The sequence below is a fragment of the Lissotriton vulgaris genome, unplaced genomic scaffold (assembly GCF_964263255.1).
Source record: "Lissotriton vulgaris unplaced genomic scaffold, aLisVul1.2 SCAFFOLD_2504, whole genome shotgun sequence".
Lineage (NCBI taxonomy): Eukaryota > Metazoa > Chordata > Amphibia > Caudata > Salamandridae > Lissotriton > Lissotriton vulgaris.
This window is the reverse complement of record NW_028249494.1, coordinates 321,476-344,436: the sequence shown is the minus strand read 5'-3', so window position 1 is coordinate 344,436 and position 22,961 is coordinate 321,476. Positions and strand designations below refer to the sequence as shown.

The 22,961-nt window shown below is 43.3% G+C and overlaps 1 long non-coding RNA gene across 3 annotated transcripts in view; it reads right to left on the bottom strand.

Moving 5' to 3' along the window:
- Positions 1-22,961, bottom strand: part of LOC147663558 (uncharacterized) — a 134,879-nt gene that overhangs the window by 5,717 nt on the left and 106,201 nt on the right. For all 3 annotated transcript variants that reach the window (XR_015305293.1, XR_015305295.1, XR_015305294.1), the window contains exons 3-4: positions 22,240-22,300; positions 79-184 (exon numbers count right to left, since the gene is read on the bottom strand). This is a non-coding gene — a long non-coding RNA (uncharacterized LOC147663558). The remainder of the gene's footprint in view (positions 1-78; positions 185-22,239; positions 22,301-22,961) is intronic.

Below are 22,961 nucleotides of genomic sequence, written 5' to 3'. Positions count from 1 at the left end.
GTGCACCATAGATTACACCTGTATCAGACACCGTAATAATTGTACACATTGGAAAGCAGAACCTGGGTTGGCACGTACCTTCTGGACTGGCACCGAGAGGGGCTGAATCACGGTAGTGGTCATCCCAGACATCATTGAAGGGGATCCTATTGTCAGGGAGACGGAGGTCGATTTCTTTTGAGCCCTAGGAAGAAGGACTGTGTTAGTGAAATCTTATAGTAATGAAAGAATAGAGCAGGGAGCTAGGAATAAATATGTTTAAAAAGTCCTGCTAGAGCTGGAGGTAAAAGAGTAATCCTACAGGGGAGTAGCGTAGGCCCCTGCAGCCCCTTCAACTGTTCAGGGACCCCTCGCCCTTTAGAAGGGTCCCATTCCGCCTAAGGCCAATGAATATCTGTGAGATAAGGGAGACTTTGGGGTCTTCTTCACATTTTGCAGGGGGGCCTATCATTTTACATTATGCCACCAGCATCGTGAGTACCACACTTACCAAAGAATTTACACTTGAGTTCTGATGTTACAATGTGCACTGTTGTTAACCCATTTAGCGGCTATCCCTGAATAAATAGTCCCCTCATTTTAATTTCCTTTTTTAGTGTTTTTGCACACTCTATGTCTGCTTAAAATTCATACAGGGATACAACGTCTGCGGCAAATTTTAACAATCTGCTGGAAAATTGGCAGATTTTGTAGGAATTGAAGAAACTACCATTTTATGTATTAAAATACACAAGGGTTTTAGACGTGACACTACCAATGGCCTCTGTTTCACATTTGTATTTAATGCAGCTGATCTGCAACTACCAGGAAAGAAGAAACTGGTTTTTGCATTGAAGTCGGTGTGCATGTCTCGAGTGGGGAACTGGTATGTGTGAATATTTTCACAGCACATGATGAGATATTTTGGTAAGAGATTGCATGCAGCAATAAGTAAGTTAAAAAAAGACCGCTTACATTCAAAAGCTAGGTGTACGGACTTAGCATTTTCTAAACTTGGTTTTAAAATGTGTTTCTGCTTATATCAAGTCATTTCACCAAAAATATGTAAAAGTAAAACAAGAGCTTGGCAGGGCACCTAAAGTATATACATATTTCTCTGTGATTTGGTCTATTTTCATTCCACTGATACCACGGGGGAAGTTAATAAAGCATACCGAGGGATTATGTGCAACCTAACAACAAAGCCAAAGTTATATTTTCCATCATAATTCAGAAAGTTTGGAAGCAACCTCTGGGCTGCCTTTTCATGCTTGACTATTTTTGGGGGAGGCTTCCGCATGAGAAGAACGATGTAAACATGGGCACAAGATGTGGTGGAAAATGTCAAAGGCCGTTTTATAAACTGAAGGATCAATGGTGGAGTAACATCTGCTCCCTTAAACCAGCAGAATCCAAATCTCCTGTAACTTGCTTCAATATCGTCCTGACCAGTGTTGCCTGGTATGTATGGCAGAGGGACTGCATGGTGGGAAAACGAGTGAGTGAATTTGAGAGGGAAGGAGGAAGGAAGACACAGAGTGGATTAAAATGGATTGATGGAGTGGAATTGAGAGTGAGGGGAGGAGTGAGAATGAGTGGGCGAGTGAGTGAGGGAGACAGAGAGCCAATGAGGGGGTGAGTGTGGAATGGGTAAGTGCGATACTGAGTCATTGAGCAGTGAGCCATGTACAATTTAAATCAATGTTTCAATTGAAGTTGCACAGGTGTTTGGCAAACCCCACATACCATGGGCTAAATAAACCATTAAACATACGTGAAAGGCACTAAAAGTTCATAGTGAGAGACCTTTCTGTACCTGTCACTGTGGAGGCTGTTATTTTGGGTGATAACATTCACAGTCGACATTAAATGGCTATGGTTCAGGACAGCTATCAATTGAAAATGTTTTCATTTGCATATAACTTTGCCACCCATGGATGGATCTGACCAAAAGCCTAGTCACCTAAGGGCTGGCATACCACAATAAGTGCATTATCTTACATGGGGAAAAGAGTTAAGGGGGAGTTGTACAGAAATATATTTTCCCATATGAATTTTTGCTGGTGCCTACAGCAAAATCCACTTAATAGATTTATATCAAAAGTAGCATGCAAGTAGACATCTGCTCAAAAAGCATGCTCTTTTGTGTTTGGTGTAAATCCATTCAGTAATTGTTTTAGATAAAAAACATGTAAATAAGGTGCTGGGTGAGAGCGACAGGGTCAATCATTTTATATATCTTTTTAAAGCATTTTTTTAATTGAAAAAAATTAACGCATGCAGATTTTCATGTAACACTTTGTGAACTGAAGCTAAGCAGGTGGACAAGAGGACATCACTCTTTTGGGACCTCCACCATGCATCACCATCTGCATGAGAAGGAGCACTTGCTGTTGCAAACAGAGATCTACAGAAGAGGCCTTGGAAGGCACAACTTTGCTGAAGAAATGCTGAAAAGATAGCAACAGGAGTGCCAAAGGCCCATCTGGTGTGGGGATAGTAACAAGTGGCTATGGTAGGAAGTAAAGGAGGAACATTGCTGCAAGTTTCGTCAGGGAAGAAGCTTACACAATCTTTAAAAGTGTCTGTTTCCTGCTACATCTGGAATAAAATAGTGTCAGCAAATAAAACACAAAAGTCAACCCAAAAACAAAACAAAAAAAGGTTCTATTGAGAATGATAAAATAATAAAAACAAATAAGAGCTAGTCTCAGTAGGCACATAGTGGGATGGGAGCAGGGCCTGACTGCAAGAAATACACTATGGCTAACCACCGCACTTTATGGGCAAAGGCCATGCACAATAGGGGCTGACTGAAGGCCCTTGCTGTAGGCTACACTGTACACAGTAGTAGGCTCTGTGTACAGTGAGGGTTGGCACCATTAAGAAATTTGGCTGCAGGGCTGAGGCTAAGGCTGCCACAGAGAACATAGGCTGCCCATGGAGGATTGGGTGAAGGGAAAGGTCACAGGTCTGGTTCTGCAGCTGTGAGGTAATGCCTCTTTTTGCATAATCAGCCCAAAGTTTTGGATTTGGAATGCTGGTTTTTGACTATGCGAGTGCACTGAGGCCTGCTAACTAGACCTACGTGAGAGTGTTTTGACCCTACAAAGAATATGTTTTATTGGCTTACACTCAATTGGTATGGCTTTACGTATCTATAAGTCCCTAGTATATGGCACCAATGGTATCCAGGGCCTATGTCCAACTAAGGCTGCTATACCTATTTTCCCACGCTGGATGCAACGATGTGAAAACATGTCTCCCAGCCAGCTATAATACCTCAATTTTGCCATTTAAACTAATGGCAAAGCCCACACCTCCCTCATTAATACATTTTAGTCACCCCTAAAGCAGGCCCATCGAGTCCTAAGGCAGGGTGCAGTATAGTAAACAGTAGGATATACTTTTTTGCATGGCCTAACAGTAATAACCCCAACTTGCCGTTTTTACTATAGAAAAATTAGTAGCCCATTGGAGAGTACAGGTATACATACAGACAACTCAGCTGTGCTAACGTCTGAATGGGACTACTAAAGTTGATACTTTAAGGCATCAAAATAATTGTTGCATTAAACCCGACTTGATGCCCAAGTCGAATTTCATGTAACTTGTTAAGAAATGCAACTTTTAGAAAGTTGCCACTCAGTTGGTCCAAGTCCTCGTGTGGCCACAAGACAGCCTTCTGCCCTCCTGGGGTGAAGTGAGAACCACTAGCATTAGTAAGAACAATAAAGACATGCTGTTAGAAGAGGTGTCACCTCTCCGTGGCACGAAACCACACAGGGTGTGAGCCCAAAAGGCAAGCTTCAAAGGGGAAGCCATCTTTGAAGGGCAAATGGTGAACACACACAGGAGGGGCTGCTCTTTTGTTGAGGCAGATGGGTTCGACAGAGAGGGGAACCATTTGACAAACTAGTTTTTTCTGTAAGTGTGTAGCCCTCAGGTAGTCACACCTCTAGGGTGCGCTATCAAGCTCCACACACTGAATGAGGGGTTCTGCCATCTGGAGATAGATAGATGCCACACATTGCAGGACGTCATCACCAGGCGGGGAGGGTCATATTAAGCCATTGGCTAGTAACCGCTACATTCCCAGAGGGTAATTTCTGGGCATGAATATGGTACCCCTGGAACCGAGATCTCAAATCATATCTGGAATAGAGATAGGATGGAAGAACGACTGTTCTGCTGATTCCTGGACTAGGCAAAGGGTGTCTGCACCGAAGATTGGACTGCAGAGGCTGATCCTTGGACTGGCAGGCCTAAGTCTGTGGTACCAGGCTCGTGGAAAGTCCCTGACAAACCCCAGACAGACGAGGTGAACTTCAAATGCTGAAGAAGCCTGTGCCGGCCAGCCAGCAGCTACAATCACCTAATCGCCACTGACTGCTGATTGCAGCCCAGGGGACCAAGTCCCGATGCTCAAAATTTGCACCTGAGTCTTCTGGACCTGCAAGAGTGGTTGGAGTGCAGTTTGGTCTCCCAAGAACGTCACTAGACTTCACCAAAGGGAAGAGATGATTTGATGTGATTGGAGCCCAGTAGTCCAGTGGCAACTGACTTTTGCTGGACCAAAGAAGACTTCAAGGGACATTGCTTGCTGTGGCCAAATTCACCAGAGTTGCCTCACCCCAACCATGTACTGAGGAGTAGCCCCAGGAAGACCCTATGTTGACCGGCCCAAAAATGTACCCAGACATGTGGGCTGCCAGTGGCAGGTTGTGCACAGGTCGTGGCCACAGCCTGGCCCTGTGATCAGCCCTCAGTGAGCATGGTCAGAACTGCATGCAGCAGGCCTGGATATCCAAGTTGGGTTAGGCACAAGGCCTGGCCGAAGTCTGCGCGCAACTGGGTATGGCAGGTGTGGTACAAATAGAGACCAAAGGCCAGGTTATGATCACAACACCTTCTGCACACAGCTGAAGGCTATGCACAATTGGCTGGGAATATAGTATATCTTTTTTTTTAAACTAGAAAATCCATGAAAAAACACCATTAAAAACGGAGTTATGATTCTGGCTCAAACTTGTAAAACCAATGACATTCACCCGTTGTGGTTTACAATTCCCTGAATGAATTCCATCATTCACGTTGCCTGCCATGCACAAATGGCAGAGGAAATTAAAGCAGGCCAGCAAAAGGAAAACATGGCAGGTGACTAGAATTATGCAGTTATGTGGTGTGCTTTGTAAACAATAACTGGCAAATTTCAGTAATTTTACTCATTTGAGACAGAACCATAACTCCGTTTTTAACTGTGTTTTTTAAAAATTCTAAATAATTTTGTTTAGCTCTTTGATAATGGTGGGAAAAGTAGTATTCTCTAAAATACCAGACACAGAAAATAAATCTCCTCAGTTTACCAGAGCCCATTGACCTGCATATCTCATAGTTTTTTCCATAGTGTTTTATTCTGCTTCTTTAAGGATTCCCTCTTCGAAATCTAATTTTGCTGCATATTCATCTTTGCCTCCCCCTCAAAAACTCATTACAAACTTTTTTTGTCCCTTGGTTAGGCACCTCCTGTCTTAATCCACTTTATTTTAGGCCCAGCACTGTAATGTGATTACACTGGTAACTACAAGATTGCTTTTTTTTTGTATGTATAGGATCTCAAAGCTTGATAGTTTGTTTTTCCAGTTTTTGATTTTTAATATGATAACTGTGCTAATGCTGATATTTTATAGCAATTGTTTTAATTAACTGCGCTAATTTAATAAAAACCTTCAAACCTTCAAGCCTACTGCTTTTACTATTGCACTCTTAATGTACAGAAATTCCGTCCATCTCCGACTGCAGCGGCCCTCAACCCCCCACCAACAACAATGACGGTTCTTCTTCAGTGTGTGTGCCTCATCTAATATCAGTGCTTAATTTTAGCCGGTGGTTTCCGGTGCTCGGTACTGGTACTTAATTGTCAATACCAGCCCATGTGACAGTCTGTCACAAAGTGGCACTGTCTGGCTATTTTAAGGATGACCACAGTTAATTATTAATTTAATATACATTAAAAATACTAATTACCGGCCAACCAAACCGTTCTTAAAGCTTTGGGGGCCTGACATATTCTGAATTATCACACTTGTAGGAATGAATTGTATTGTATTGTAATTGCATTTATATAGTGCTTACTAGCCCTGACGAGGCGTCAAAGCGCTTTTTCAGCGAGTAGCACGCTACTCCGGGACCCATAGAGGATTAATGTTGAATTAGTATAGTGAAACATGCAAGTACATTTTAAGTGGTGGATAGGTTAGTCAGTTATTTGCATTTGGATTTGGAATGATAGCAGAAGGATAGAGGAGGACAAAGGTTTGTATTTATGAAGCGCTTGTTGACGCACGCTATTCAGGAAGCCTATAAAGGATTAGTGGTGAATTAATATGGTGAAATATGAAGTAATTTCAGTGGTGGATATTAGTCAGTTACTTGGAGCGAGAAGGATAGCGGAGGGATAAAAGGGGAAGAAAGATTTGCATTCATGTAGCACTTGTTACCACGTTGAAACGCTTTTCTGGTGAGCAGCACGCCACTCCGAAACCCATAAAGGATTACTGTTGAAAATTAGTATAGTAAAAAATATGAAGTAATTTGAGTAGTGGATATGTTATTCAGTTATTTGGGTAGTATATTAGTATAGTTTAATATGGAATTTGAGAAGTGAACAGGTTAGTCTGTTAATTTCGATTGAAAAGGATAGTGGAGGGATAAAAGAGTGAAAGATTTTTTTTTTTTAGGTCTTAGCAATAGGAGGAGGCTTTTGGATGAGTAAAATGGAGTTTTGGAGGGGAGGACTCAGAGTAAAGAGTTTAGAAAGGTTTGTTTCAGGGGATCGGTATAGTAAAAGAGATGTCAGAAGATACAAGGAGGGGTAGGGTAGGAGAGAGTCTAGAAAGGGTTATTTTGGCAATCATAGTAGTGGTATGGGGTTTGGGATAAATGAAAGAGTGGATGTAGAGGATATATTGATAGATGTATAGGATGAGAGATAGGGTAGTGCATTGGAAGGAGTAGTAGAAGAAGTTTGGGATGAGTCGGAAGGATGGGCTAGAAGATATATTGAGCGAAGTATAGGCTGAGAAATAGGGTAGTGCATTGGAAATGCTAAATTAGAAGAAAGTGATAAATATGTAGATCCATAATTACATTGAATGTATATGTGTTGCAAGAGTTACAACGTGTGGTGGTGTGCAATGTGTGTGTTGTGCGTTAGTGTTATTATGGTAGTGGAGAGGAGGGTGTTTGTTGGACAACTGATGGAGGTTCTTTTAGGTGTAATTACAGCAGGGAGAGTGTGTTTGAATGGGATGTAGTTATGTATGGTGTTGATTGGTGATGTGTTAGTGATGAGTGTATTGGTTAATGGTATAGGATAGAGTTGTGTACTGTTTGTAGGCGATGGTGGATATGTGTGGTAGTTGGGATAGTAGGGTGTGTAGATGTGGTTTGGTTGGGTTTGTAGTGCAGGCTGGTACATTAAACTGTGCATAGTGTTGTGCGTGGTGTACATTTGGTGTGAGTGTGTTGCTCTGTTTGTGGATGTGGATGGTGTGGGCTGGGTATTGCTAAATGAGAAAAAGGGCAGCATTTCTGGCCCTAGTCCTGACCAGTCTCGAACAGGCTCAAACAGGCAACTGCCCTTGTCCTCTCTGCCCTTAACAGGCTCAAACAGGCAACTGCCCTTGTCCTCTCTGCCCTTAGCCTCGACGCCCGGCCTGAGACTCCCTAAGCCTGGCCTTTTTTATAGCCCTAGTAATCAGGTGACCCCTTCAGCCAATGGGAACCCTAGCCCTAACACTATCCAATCACAACACTAGCCCAAAAATCTAGGAACCAATAGGAGACCAGGACCTTATAGCCTATCTTAGCCCTAGTCCAAGCACCCAATCTGATCTCTACATCCAATAAAGGCCCTAGCCCTACCAGTAGTCCCAAAACAAGTCCATGCAACCAATGGCACAGGTAGCCCTAGTCCCTAATTCCAATAGAAAACCTAACCCTACTCTAAATCCCACACCTAGTCCAGCAACCAATCACACCAGAAGCCCTAATCGTTACTTCCAATTAAAGGCCTAACCCTAACCCTAGTCCCACCCCACTCCCAACAACGAATAACATAGGAAGCCCTAGTCCCTACTTCCAATAGAAATCCTAACCCTAGCCCTAGTCCCAACCCTACAATGATTGAATCACAGACCCAGAAACCAATCAGAACCCTCAAATACCCAACCAATGAGGACATTAAACCTAATCCAATAGAAACACCAGATACAACCACCAATCAGTGTAGACATGTACCAACCACTAGCAGACCATACAAGGTCCCAGCGACCTCAGACAAGATTTGCTGGCCAGGGAGTTGGAATCTACTTCTCCTGTTCAGAATCTCCTAGGAGACAGACAGGCTCAATCCACACTTTGGACTTCAGCAGGTAAGGGCCTCACTAACTTGAAATCTAACAATACTGTTTGACTAAAACTTTACTCCCCCTGCTAGCCAAAAAACGAAGTGCACAGGCCCTAGTAAAACACAGTTTAAACAGCTCACAGAAGCACCCTCTGATGTCGAAAAAAATCCCTGTTGCTGGGGGAGGGGGAGGCAGGGGGCTGGTTTCACTCGCTTGTGAACACAAAATGGTGGCTGGGAGTGCACTGTTTTAACATACAGGTCTTAGCACAGAGCAAAGGAGAAATTTGGAGGGAAAACAGAATTGTCACCAAGGAATTAGAGAAACAAACTACAGAGGTTGGACTGCAAATCCCACACTTCAACACACTAAATGGAGGCAATCATGGGCAGGGAAAACCACAAATTTAAAATACAACACAGGTGATAAAATATGCAATTACAGGCAGGCTAAAACTACAATTTTTAACTGTAACAACCACAGGCATAGACAGTAAACATAGAAAGTGAAAATCGTTTTTTAAACAACTTTTTGTCTTGGGAAGAGACAGCACTAGTCTGTCTCCTTACCACTTCCTGGACTCTGCTCACTGCAATCTGGGGCACGGGTATGCTGCTTTTATTATTAGCAGGAACAATGTGCGGTGCAAGCTGCAGTGGCCTCCTGATGGTGGCCCTGGCACTTCTTCTTCTGTAAAAAAAAGTGCTGTCTAATATCCTCTGCTAACACAAGGAGATGATGGACGGAGTGCTGAAGCTTTTCAGACACTCACCCCCAGTCACAGATCTGGGTTGAATCCATCATCATTATTTAGCTCACTTTGCCACCTCAGCTCAAACCCAGCTAAATGCAAATCACTCTTGACCCTGTCCCTTGTGGGAACAGTCCAGCTCGAACTGCCATGCCAGGTCTTCCCTGTACTGGAAACAAGCATCCAGGGACCAGTTTCTGGGTAACACCCATCATCAGCCAGGCTAGCTTAAATCCAGTGGCAAAGTGAGCAAGGGATCCATGTCTGGCTTGGTCCAAACTGGAATGGCATGGTGACATATGGCTGGGTACAAACTGGAATGGCATGGTGAGCAAAAATACGATGGAATTAGGCCCAGATCTCTTACTGGGGTGAATGTATGACATTGTTCTGCATTCTGTCCATCAATTGTTCTTTTTGCGTTAATATCCTCTGCTAACAGTCCTCTCCCTCATGCTTCTCTGTCCTCGTCCATTCTACTTCTGCCACGACTTCCTTCCTCATACACCCATGTCTTCAGCCTTCCTTCCTCTCTACATACCAGCCGCCCTGACTCAATCTATTTTTTTCTTTATTCGTCCGTCATTTATGTCTAATCTAATCTCCAGCACAATCCACTGGTTGTTCAGTGCAGTTATGCTGTCGGTGAAGCAAGAGTTCACAGGGGCGTGGCCTAAGGAGGCAGGGGGTTCATGCAAATACATATAAGTGATGTAAGTAAGCCGATCTCCTTGCACTACAAATTGACTAGAATAGCAAACATGTATTGGTTGTGGCCCTAGTTATGGATTCTCTTAGTTTTACTATTTTATACATTTATGTGAAGAGAAAATCCAATGTACACAGTGCATTTCATGCCTTTATATTTGCTGCCCTAAAAAGCTTTGATAAGCAGTATGGTACTTTGCTAAAGTGCGGAAATATTTGTTTAATCATTTAAAAATAATATCACCTTTTCTTTACAGTGCTTTTTCACTGTGAATACAGTTGCACAGTTGAGGCACACTAGTGATTAAAGAGAGACAGGAGTGCAGAGAGAAAATAGGAGGATTGCAAGGCAAAATATCTGCTCAGGATTTTCTTTGGAGGTGGGCCCTATGGGAAGTGTGAGATAATACATGTAATATTTATAACGTGTCTGAGGCCTCGACTGGGGCTGTTTATTGGGATATTGTCCACAGAGTGAGACTCATGAGAGACAAAGACTAATATTGTAAAGAAAAGTCCATCTAAAATGTCCTTCTTTGATCTGTGTATTCGATCGATGTCTTGTAGGTGAAAAGAGAGTAGCCGCAGATCCCGCCCGCCTTCCACAGTGCTGATTCTACTCGTCCACTAAAGTCAGGCCAGGCCAGGCTGCACTGTAAGTGAACCTTGTTCATGTTCTTTTCCAGACAAGGCTTTCAGCTGCCACTCTTGCTCATGATGACCTCAGATAAGCACTACCGGGGCCACCCAGATATGCATATAATTTCTACATTGAATCTTCCATTGGAACAGCAGATTGATATCAATAAATCAACTGAAAATGGGAGAAATGCCATTGGCCTCTGTCCCTGTCTGCTTCATTCCCAGCTCCACACTCCCACTGACCTTAAATACAAGCACACAATAGTAGTTAGGGTCAGCAGGCCACGCTTTCTGATTGGCTGCACTGATCTCACTGCTCCACAGAGAGAGATCCTAACATTTAATAACCTCTTTCGCTTCGCTCCATCCAACACTGGCTCTACTCTGCTTGCATTTTCATTCTTGCAATATATGTTCTAGTCTTGCTCCCTTGCCAGATCAGGGTCTATGCTACATTTAACTTTGCCTTTCCATATGGTGTTTTGCCCCTTCATCTTGCATACCCTTCCAATGTGTTTTCTACCCTCTGTTCTTATGTCCATTTAACTTGTGCTCTTCCGTGTCTCCCCACTCACCCAATCATAATGGCCTGGAAGTCAGTCAGTGCTTAATTTGAGCCCGTAGTTTCCTGCGCTCCGCACCTGCACTTGACTGTCACCACCGGCACTTATGACAGCTGCCACATGGTGGCGCTGTTTGTGCAATTAAAAGAAAGCAGTACAACAGCTGTTTATTAATTCAATATACGTTAAAAACAAATAATACTAGCCACCCAAGCCATACTTATATCTTTGGGGGCCTTGACCAGTATGAAATGCCACACTTGTAGCAGTGTGATAGTTAGTAGTTGTATAGGTACTGTCATTGGCTTCGCTGACAGTGGCAATGGGTGATGTACAAAGGGCCTTGGCACTTATTTTTTTACAAACTAAGCGCTGGTGCCAGTTCTAGCTACAGGTGTTTGCTACCACGTGAGACTGTGATGGAGGGACATAGAGCAGATTACACACAAGGAAGGTCCCAGGGGAAAGTTTATAGACCCTACTGTTAAGCCCCCTGTATCAAAGTAACACCAACCTAAAGTTAACAGAGAGTCAGAAAGCAAGCAATCAAAGTACCCAAATACAAATATACAGGAAATAGTTACTAAACTATGCAAGTTCCCATCAGTCCACCATCGAGACCGCCCTTCATCATCTGGGATCTCTGGTGCATAATTTCTGTCACATTAGCGGTAAAAAACCTCTGCTGGCTGATGACTAAAACCAGGCACAGGAAAAAACCACAATGATATGTACAGATGTGAAACAGAAAAAGGCGTGTCTAGATGGAAACTGGAGATAGCAGTGCGTGAAAAAAAGTGTATTTGTGAAAGTAGAAAAAGATATATTTAAAATTAGGTAGTGGTCGGGAAAAAAGCTTTAATGGACACCCTCACACTCCTAAATCAATAAAAACAGTGCAATAGTGGTTTAGCAAATAGCCACTAAGAGATGAAAGGTCGACATGTTTCTGCAGACACCCGGAGTCTAGTGATCTCCTGCTGCTTCCTCAGGACCATTAATGCTACTGCTAGAGAAAATATAACAAAAACCATATCACCTGATAGTGTATGTATCAACTTCCTCTCATCCTAAAAGTAGGGGAGAAAATATAGTATAAGGGTACAGATTCATGATTGCTTATTACAAATAACGTGCACTATGCGTGCCATTATTATGTGCTAGACATAAAACTACTCTTGCCCAGCATTCAAACTAACATTAGTCACAAATCACTAATTTAGTGAATTTGTAGATTACGGTTCACTCACCCACTCGATGAGAAGGAACCACTCCACCTCACCTGGCTCGAGCTCAGGTAAATGGATGCACCGCACTAAAAGTAAACAACAAATCAAAGGATGTATCCACATCTCAATGTAATCCTAAACTAGACTGTTTTCGCATGCTCAACATCAGGCATCACATTCCTGCCAGCGCCGTAGAACAGCACCTAGGTCAGTCAGCCTCAGTTAATGAATGGTAGTTTAGTTTTGCTGACCGCGCTTAATTAGAGTCATCACTGTTTTCAACAGTTATAAGCTGGCCGCCGCACTTTACTAAAAATGCCAGATTGTAGCGCAGACAATATTTTATGCGAAGCGCAGAGCGTCACCTATTTCACTCATACACATACGCATCCGCTGTCTTACCTCTCCGTCGGTGCACCGGTCGTCCCTCCAAGCTCTATCGTAGGGAGGAACCGACTCGGTGCACCGGCGAGGCAGATAACCCTTTCTCACTTCCGCATTCAGAGCGCGTCGATGTCTGACGCCCCCTGCGCGTGATGACATCATGCGCATACTCGCAACCTCATGCGCCATAGCTGATGGGAAATGTAGTTCCCAAACACTCTCTGCCCCGAGTGTGTCGCCGCGCCCAATTAGCGTATTAATATTAGATATTTACCTTGTGTCTAAAGCTGGTAACATGTGCGCTGTGTATACACCAATTGGTATGATTGAAAAATCATTTTAGTGATAGTTCGGTGTAAATGCGGAACTTGGCACTGACAATGCATTACCATTTACCTTGTGGAAAAAATCCCTCCATCAAGGTTCATATTAGCGAGAAAGATGTAAAAACATCTCACTACTTAGACGTATAGGCAGAAACTCATCAACAGAAAACCAAAGGCTGATCCTATGCGCCAGAACCTAACCTAGTTTTCTAGGTGCCATCGCTTGGTATTGCAGCCACTCCTGCATGCCATGCGGGTAATATCATCGAAGAAGTCATTGTATGTATTCGCAGATGCGGCAATATGTGTATAATCCCCAAAGGATATATTTAAGTAAGGTCCATTACGAAGACACCCCTCTTGTCTAAAGGGACATCCACGGGATGGCATCATTCAGCCCACATTCATCACTGCGAAGACGATAGACCCACTTTTGTTCACATTTAAACAGAAATTTAGCCGTGTCAGTAACTGACGGTGGAATCCATGGTTGGTCCAAGACTGTCCACATGATATCGGTGGGCTGATGACCCACCTGCAGGAAATGGTTTGTCAGTTTGGTAGCTTGTTTACAGCACCGGATAGAACTCTTATGTTCAGAAATTCTGGACTTTACCTTTCTGGTGGTCATCCCCACGTAATTTAATTTGCAGGGACATGTTATTAAATAGACCAAGTTGGAGCTGTTGCAGTTGGTGAACCGTTTTAATTGCCAAGGTCTATCTGTGCCTATGTCTATAGATAGTGTTTTTGCCGTTTGTGGACATGCCGCACAACCACCGCAAGGATGGTGTCCGGTGACTGCAGGCATGTCCCAGAGGGTACCGACGGCTCGAGGAATCATGGTTTTGGGCCTTGTATGGACCAATTGGTCCCTCAGATTTTGACCTCTCCGGAAGGCAAATAAAGGGGGAGGTATAGGGTCATTCCCAGTCCTGAGAATTTTCCAATTCCTCCTTACAATTTTTTGAACTTGGTTTGAGAGTGTACTGAATGTATTAACACAAGTCATTCTTTCTTGTGGGCTCTTTGGAGGTGTAGGTTCTAAAAGACATTGCCTGTTATTGTTTGCTGCACGTTTTTTGGATTTTTTTATAAGATGTTTGGGGTATTTCTTCTCAAGCAGATTTGTTTCCAAAGCTTGGGAGTGTAAAGCGAAGGCCGTTTTAGTGGAACAATTCCTCTGAACCCGGAGAAATTGCCCAAAGGGCAGATTATCCTTCAGGGCTTTAGGATGAAAGCTATCGTAGCTTAGCAGGGAATTCCTGGCCATTGGCTTTCGATATAGCTCCGACTGTAACCCCCCTCCTGATGCAGAAATTAATAAATCCAGGAATGCCAGTTTATGTCTGTCCAACTCCATGGTGAACTTCAGAAATGAGTTTCTTTCGTTTAACCAAGTGTGAAACTGACGGAGTTCCTCTTCCGTCCCCCGCCACACGACAAAAATGTCATCTATATACCTTCGCCATACTCGCAGACACCGAAGATGGGGGTTAGTGTCCGCGAGTACGTGTGTTTGTTCGAAGGTATGTACATACAGGTTAGCGAGACTGGGAGCAAAAACACTTCCCATGCTGGTCCCGCTAACCTGTAGGTAGATCGATTCTTCGTAAGCGAAGAAATTCTCGGTCATGGCAATGGTTGCCAGACTCATGATGAAACTGGCTGGCGTGATGGAATTCAAGTCTCTAGCTGTTAGGAGAGCTTCAATAGCTTCTAGTGTCTCGTTCTGCGGAATAGAGGTATATAAACTCTCCACATCAAAAGACACTAGAAAGTCAAGGTCCATATTAAAATCAATATCAGGCAAAATCCTAAGGACATCCTTAGTATCCTTCAAGTAGGTAGGCATCTCCCGTACTATTGGTTGGAGGAAAAAGTCTACAAATGTAGATAACGGTTCCAATAGTGAACCGATTCCCGAAATGCCTTTTTTAGGACAGGGCCCTGGGCGCCCCAGAGGCAGGCGGAGAGATCAACAACAAGGCCAAGTGCGGTGGAATCTGACTCCATCGACCATGGACCTGAGAGATGGCAAGAAGATCCCGAGGGAGCAGGCAGGACCATCAGCCTCGTGATCAATCTTAGCAAACATGTTCTTACCGATACGGAAGAACTGGTCCTTAATAAAGGATTAGGTTTTGTTAAAACCAATAAAGGCGACCCTTTCCTGATACAAACGGAAATGGGTAAGTTCTTCCGCAAAATAAGGCTTCATTACCTATTTGCGAATAAAACAACGGTTACAGGAGAGGAGGACATATCTAACACTGGCCTAAAGCGACCATCCACTTTTAACCCAAGCATAGTAGGGTTGCCTGCAAAAGTTCAGGCATTTGAAGAAGCTGTGGATCATGACCTAAGACAACTATACCTCCAACCTAATAATGGCTTTATCAATCTAACTAAAGGTGAACAGGATGCAGTCACGACTTTGGCCAACTTAGAATCGGTGGTAATCAAACCAGCCGACAAGGGTGGGGCAACCGTACTAATGGATGCAGACATATATCATGAAGAATGCATGCGCCAGCTAAATGACGTCAGGGCATATCGCAAACTGGATATTGACCCTACCGACAGATTGACTGTGGCTATTGGCCATATTGTCGAGGAAGGTCTTACAGAGGGATGGATTACTGACAAAGAATCTCAATATTTACGCACTGCTCAACCCAGGATGCCCTATTTCTACATCCTTCCCAAGGTACACAAACCACAACGCCCCCCTCCCGGAAGACCCATCATTTCGGGAATCGGTTCACTATTGGAACCGTTATCTACATTTGTAGACTTTTTCCTCCAACCAATAGTACGGGAGATGCCTACCTACTTGAAGGATACTAAGGATGTCCTTAGGATTTTGCCTGATATTGATTTTAATATGGACCTTGACTTTCTAGTGTCTTTTGATGTGGAGAGTTTATATACCTCTATTCCGCAGAACGAGACACTAGAAGCTATTGAAGCTCTCCTAACAGCTAGAGACTTGAATTCCATCACGCCAGCCAGTTTCATCATGAGTCTGGCAACCATTGCCATGACCGAGAATTTCTTCGCTTACGAAGAATCGATCTACCTACAGGTTAGCGGGACCAGCATGGGAAGTGTTTTTGCTCCCAGTCTCGCTAACCTGTATGTACATACCTTCGAACAAACACACGTACTCGCGGACACTAACCCCCATCTTCGGTGTCTGCGAGTATGGCGAAGGTATATAGATGACATTTTTGTCGTATGGCGGGGGACGGAAGAGGAACTCCGTCAGTTTCACACTTGGTTAAACGAAAGAAACTCATTTCTGAAGTTCACCATGGAGTTGGACAGACATAAACTGGCATTCCTGGATTTATTAATTTCTGCATCAGGAGGGGGGTTACAGTCGGAGCTATATCGAAAGCCAATGGCCAGGAATTCCCTGCTAAGCTACGATAGCTTTCATCCTAAAGCCCTGAAGGATAATCTGCCCTTTGGGCAATTTCTCCGGGTTCAGAGGAATTGTTCCACTAAAACGGCCTTCGCTTTACACTCCCAAGCTTTGGAAACAAATCTGCTTGAGAAGAAATACCCCAAACATCTTAAAAAAAAAAAATCCAAAAAACGTGCAGCAAACAATAACAGGCAATGTCTTTTAGAACCTACACCTCCAAAGAGCCCACAAGAAAGAATGACTTGTGTTAATACATTCAGTACACTCTCAAACCAAGTTCAAAAAATTGTAAGGAGGAATTGGAAAATTCTCAGGACTGGGAATGACCCTATACCTCCCCCTTTATTTGCCTTCCGGAGAGGTCAAAATCTGAGGGACCAATTGGTCCATACAAGGCCCAAAACCATGATTCCTCGAGCCGTCGGTACCCTCTAGGACATGCCTGCAGTCACCGGACACCATCCTTGCGGTGGTTGTGCGGCATGTCCACAAACGGCAAAAACACTATCTATAGACATAGGCACAGATAGACCTTGGCAATTAAAACGGTTCACCAACTGCAACAGCTCCAACTTGGTCTATTTAATAACATGTCCCTGCAAATTAAATTACGTGGGGATGACCACCAGAAAGGTAAAGTCCAGAATTTCTGAACATAAGAGTTCTATCCGGTGCTGTAAACAAGCTACCAAACTGACAAACCATTTCCTGCAGGTGGGTCATCAGCCCACCGATATCATGTGGACAGTCTTGGACCAACCATGGATTCCACCGTCAGTTACTGACACGGCTAAATTTCTGTTTAAATGTGAACAAAAGTGGGTCTATCGTCTTCGCAGTGATGAATGTGGGCTGAATGATGCCATCCCGTGGATGTCCCTTTAGACAAGAGGGGTGTCTTCGTAATGGACCTTACTTAAATATATCCTTTGGGGATTATACACATATTGCCGCATCTGCGAATACATACAATGACTTCTTCGATGATATTACCCGCATGGCATGCAGGAGTGGCTGCAATACCAAGCGATGGCACCTAGAAAACTAGGTTAGGTTCTGGCGCATAGGATCAGCCTTTGGTTTTCTGTTGATGAGTTTCTGCCTATACGTCTAAGTAGTGAGATGTTTTTACATCTTTCTCGCTAATATGAACCTTGATGGAGGGATTTTTTCCACAAGGTAAATGGTAATGCATTGTCAGTGCCAAGTTCCGCATTTACACCGAACTATCACTAAAATGATTTTTCAATCATACCAATTGGTGTATACACAGCGCACATGTTACCAGCTTTAGACACAAGGTAAATATCTAATATTAATACGCTAATTGGGCGCGGCGACACACTCGGGGCAGAGAGTGTTTGGGAACTACATTTCCCATCAGCTATGGCGCATGAGGTTGCGAGTATGCGCATGATGTCATCACGCGCAGGGGGCGTCAGACATCGACGCGCTCTGAATGCGGAAGTGAGAAAGGGTTATCTGCCTCGCCGGTGCACCGAGTCGGTTCCTCCCTACGATAGAGCTTGGAGGGACGACCGGTGCACCGACGGAGAGGTAAGACAGCGGATGCGTATGTGTATGAGTGAAATAGGTGACGCTCTGCGCTTCGCATAAAATATTGTCTGCGCTACAATCTGGCATTTTTAGTAAAGTGCGGCGGCCAGCTTATAACTGTTGAAAACAGTGATGACTCTAATTAAGCGCGGTCAGCAAAACTAAACTACCATTCATTAACTGAGGCTGACTGACCTAGGTGCTGTTCTACGGCGCTGGCAGGAATGTGATGCCTGATGTTGAGCATGCGAAAACAGTCTAGTTTAGGATTACATTGAGATGTGGATACATCCTTTGATTTGTTGTTTACTTTTAGTGCGGTGCATCCATTTACCTGAGCTCGAGCCAGGTGAGGTGGAGTGGTTCCTTCTCATCGAGTGGGTGAGTGAACCGTAATCTACAAATTCACTAAATTAGTGATTTGTGACTAATGTTAGTTTGAATGCTGGGCAAGAGTAGTTTTATGTCTAGCACATAATAATGGCACGCATAGTGCACGTTATTTGTAATAAGCAATCATGAATCTGTACCCTTATACTATATTTTCTCCCCTACTTTTAGGATGAGAGGAAGTTGATACATACACTATCAGGTGATATGGTTTTTGTTATATTTTCTCTAGCAGTAGCATTAATGGTCCTGAGGAAGCAGCAGGAGATCACTAGACTCCGGGTGTCTGCAGAAACATGTCGACCTTTCATCTCTTAGTGGCTATTTGCTAAACCACTATTGCACTGTTTTTATTGATTTAGGAGTGTGAGGGTGTCCATTAAAGCTTTTTTCCCGACCACTACCTAATTTTAAATATATCTTTTTCTACTTTCACAAATACACTTTTTTTCACGCACTGCTATCTCCAGTTTCCATCTAGACACGCCTTTTTCTGTTTCACATCTGTACATATCATTGTGGTTTTTTCCTGTGCCTGGTTTTAGTCATCAGCCAGCAGAGGTTTTTTACCGCTAATGTGACAGAAATTATGCACCAGAGATCCCAGATGATGAAGGGCGGTCTCGATGGTGGACTGATGGGAACTTGCATAGTTTAGTAACTATTTCCTGTATATTTGTATTTGGGTACTTTGATTGCTTGCTTTCTGACTCTCTGTTAACTTTAGGTTGGTGGGACATAGAGCAGGCAGTGACTCCTCAAGACGGTATTATTTTAAAATGCCCCCTTTCATGGCCTACTTCAGCACCTCAGAGATACCCCTTTGGGGGTGATTCAGGCAAACTACAAATAAATAAATTACAAATAAATAAATACAAATATGAGATAGTTCAGAATACGAATGAAAAAGAAGGCAGAGTAGAAGGCATCTATGTATGATAATCTATAGCGTAATCATATCTATGAGTGGTACTGGGAGGAACGAATGAGAAGTAGGGGCAGAACCAACGGCCTAGTGAAGTGCCCACTTTAACAGTCTACACGAGGTGCCAGGGACAGACTAAATTGTTTTATTGCCCTTCTTACCTTTCTTCTCTGTCTTGCAGGTAATTGTTAAACAGAAGGAGAAAGTTATACATACTGGAAGAATACATTTCCTGGAACAACTTTGGAATGGGCAGGGTGGAGGGAGCTTCACAGAAGATTAAAAATGTGACAAAATGCGAAACAATTCTTCAATGGCAAAGAACAAATAAGAGGCAAATGCAGTTAGATAGCATGAAGGAAGGAAATACGCATGCAAATAAGAAAGGAAAGAAGGAAAGTTAAAGGGAAGCAAGATGGAACAAAGGCACAAACAAGAACAGAGAGAAGGAGAGATTAACGGAACGAGAAAAGGGATGGGAGAGAGAAGGAAAGAATGAAGCTTAGATAAAAAGATGTCAAAAGAAAAAAGTGAGGCGCAAAGAAACAAAAATGGGAAGATAGAAATAAAGAAGTGAAGCAGAACTATAGAATTGAATATTGAAGGAAGAAATGAGACACAGGTGAGAGAGAGAAGGAAGAAAAGAAAGAACTAACAAGTGGAAGGAATACGAAAAGAAAGAGGGATGAGAGACAAGGTGAGAGATGGACAGAATTGAAGAATGGGAATAAAGAAGGAAAGCATCAAAGAACATAAAACAGGAAAATAAAGATGGATAGAAGGCTAAAAAGAATTCACAAAGTGAAAGTAAAGTGGACAGAAGACAGATGGAAAGAAGAAATGAGAGGAGATTGGAATGGGAGAAAAGAAGGATACATAAAGTGGAAAAAAAGACACAAATAAAAGGAAAGAATAAATAAAAGATAAAAGGTAATACTGGTTAAAGCGAAGCTTTGGGTCAAATTCTTTTAAAAACCATGCTGTAAAATGCATCATTCTGAAGCATCTTCCTCGGTGAAACAATTCCCACTGGCTCCTTAATAGAAAGGGCCGGTTCGCTCATTTCGCCAGGACATTTTGTTCCATGTGCTTCAAAGTGGGGGGCCTTTTATTTTGGGGCTGGGCTACGGAGAGAACAGGTGGAAACGGAAGATGAGTGGGTGACAGATGTAAGAAAGATATGGCCCAGGATAATATCATTATAAGAAAGACGATAAAGATGAGAAAGCAAGAAGACAAACTTAAAACTGAGGCTTTAGAGATAAGAACGAGAATTCACTTTAAAAATCTGAGAACAAACAAATCCAATTGTCCTTATCTCAGAATGGAGCATTTGAAAGAGGTAGGCGTACCCACCTCTTAAAGGAACCACTTTTTGATATCATGCCTCAGGCTTGCATGCAGGTGTTTATCTCACTAGAAGAGAGCAGTAGATTCCCTATCCAGTCACATTCTCCCCTATAAATCCCTATCTCACGTAAAAGCAACTGGATGTAGGGGCAGTGTCCAAAGAGTCCACTACTTCCCTGTCCTCCAGGGGTATCCAAAGATGCTGGAGTAGATGCATCACTCCCTTTATTGTGACATGCTTCATCATCCGCGCCTATCCACACCCTGGTAGGGTGATACCACCAGGGCAGACTCAACCAAAAGAAGGTTTTTGGGAGTTTTTAGATAATATCTAACTGAGCAGAGCATCAGGAATCGGTAGGTACATAGGCAGTGCTCGTACCTTGACACAAATGAGACTATAGGACGGCACCAGGTGCCAGATACGCATGTCCCCTGAGCAACCCAAAAATAGAGTTTGATCCAACTACGGAGTATTGACTCAGGTGAGAGCCTTAGGCCTCATATATCCACTTGGAATGCATGTGTAGTTTTCAAGCAGGAATATGCATACAGCCCTGAAGAAGGCCCCAAATCTGACCATACTCATTGCGTGGGCTGAAACATGTTGGCACTTTAAATTCAAGGTTAATTGAGCAGTAGAATCTCAGTCACAACCTTGTAATACTTTTTAACCATACTCCCAGTACCCTACTATTAAAGAATCCTTTTGGTTATATCGTGAGGTGGACGTATGTCGTTACAACGCATACTTTTACAATGCATACCTTTACAATGCATTTTTTACACCGCAACATCCATTACAACGCATTCCATTACAATGCATGCCATTACAACAAATTCTTTAAAACTACCTTTACAACGCATTCCACTACAACGCATACTACATTTACAACGCATACCATTACAACGCATACCATTACATTGAATGTATGGTAAGTATTGGATAGTGTAGGGGTAAAAATTACTATTCTAACTCCAGGGGGTGCAACAGTAGGGTAAGTGTTGGATAGTGTAGGGGTAAAAATTACTATTCTAACTCCAGGGGTTGCAACAGTAGGGTAAGTGTTGGATAGTGTAGGTATGCGTTGTAATGGTATGCGTTGTAATGACTGCGTTGTAATGACATGCGCTGTAGTGGTATGCGTTGTAGTGACATGCTTTGTAATGGTTGCGTTGTAATGGTATGCGTTGTAATGGATGTTGCGTTGTAAAAGTTTCGTTGTAAAGGTAGTGCGTTGTAAAAGTTGCGTTGTAAGTGTTGTTTCCCTTCTGAGGTATTTTTAAATCTTTCACTCAATTGTTCATCTGGACCCTGCATTATCCAGTTAGATATTATCTAAGAACTCCCAAAAACCTTCTTTTGTTTGAGTCTGCCCTGGTGGTCCGATGAAGAAGCATGTCACAGTAAAGTGAGTGAGTCGTCTACTCCAATATCTTTGAATACCCCCAGACGACAGTGAAGTAGTGTCCCCTTTGAACCCTGCCCCTCCATCCAATTGCTCATTTGTGAGCTTTGGAAGCCAGTCTCACTTGATTGGTAGCTGCAACCTAGAGAAAATCTGTGATGTTTGTGATTGATCGTACTTACTGCGGCATGACTCCTGGCTTGAACGAGTAACCTTCGCTTTCTGAATCGGAGGAACTTGTACCTGAGAAAAGAGAGCAGAGTCACAGTCTTGTTATGAGGTCATCTTGAGTCAAACATGAGACATTGTGCTTCCGCTGCTAACCTGCAGGCAGACGCCATATCATCTCTCTCACACTCACACCCATAGTCTGACATCAGCCATTCTCCACTCTTGGCTGGGCACTAGTGTGTGTGTGACTCTAGCTACATTGCAAACACGCTGCTTAGATGGGCACTACTGGCCAAAACTACTCAGAGAGGCAACCTTACAGGTCAGTACACTTGAATTCACATTTCAGTCTGTTTTCTCACATTGGGACGCCAGAGACTGCCCGTCAGCTTCAGGAATACACCTCATTGTTTGCCACTTGGGGTCGATATTGTAATGTGGTGTCCAGTGGGATAAAGCAAAATAAAGGGCACTGCAGCAAAATCTGGATAGGGGCCCCAATAATTTAACCACAAGCGGCTGCCTCATAAGTATAGAAAGGTCCACTGATTCCTCTCATAGCATGACGGGCAATCTACCAGGCTCCACTGCTGATTTCCTGGAATTGAATGAAACCTAACAGTGCCGATGTCACCGGCCCTGTTTACCAACAGTAACGCGGGCACGGGACCCTGTTTACCCACAGTAACGCGGCACAGGACCCTGTTTACCCACAGTAACGTGGGCACGGTAC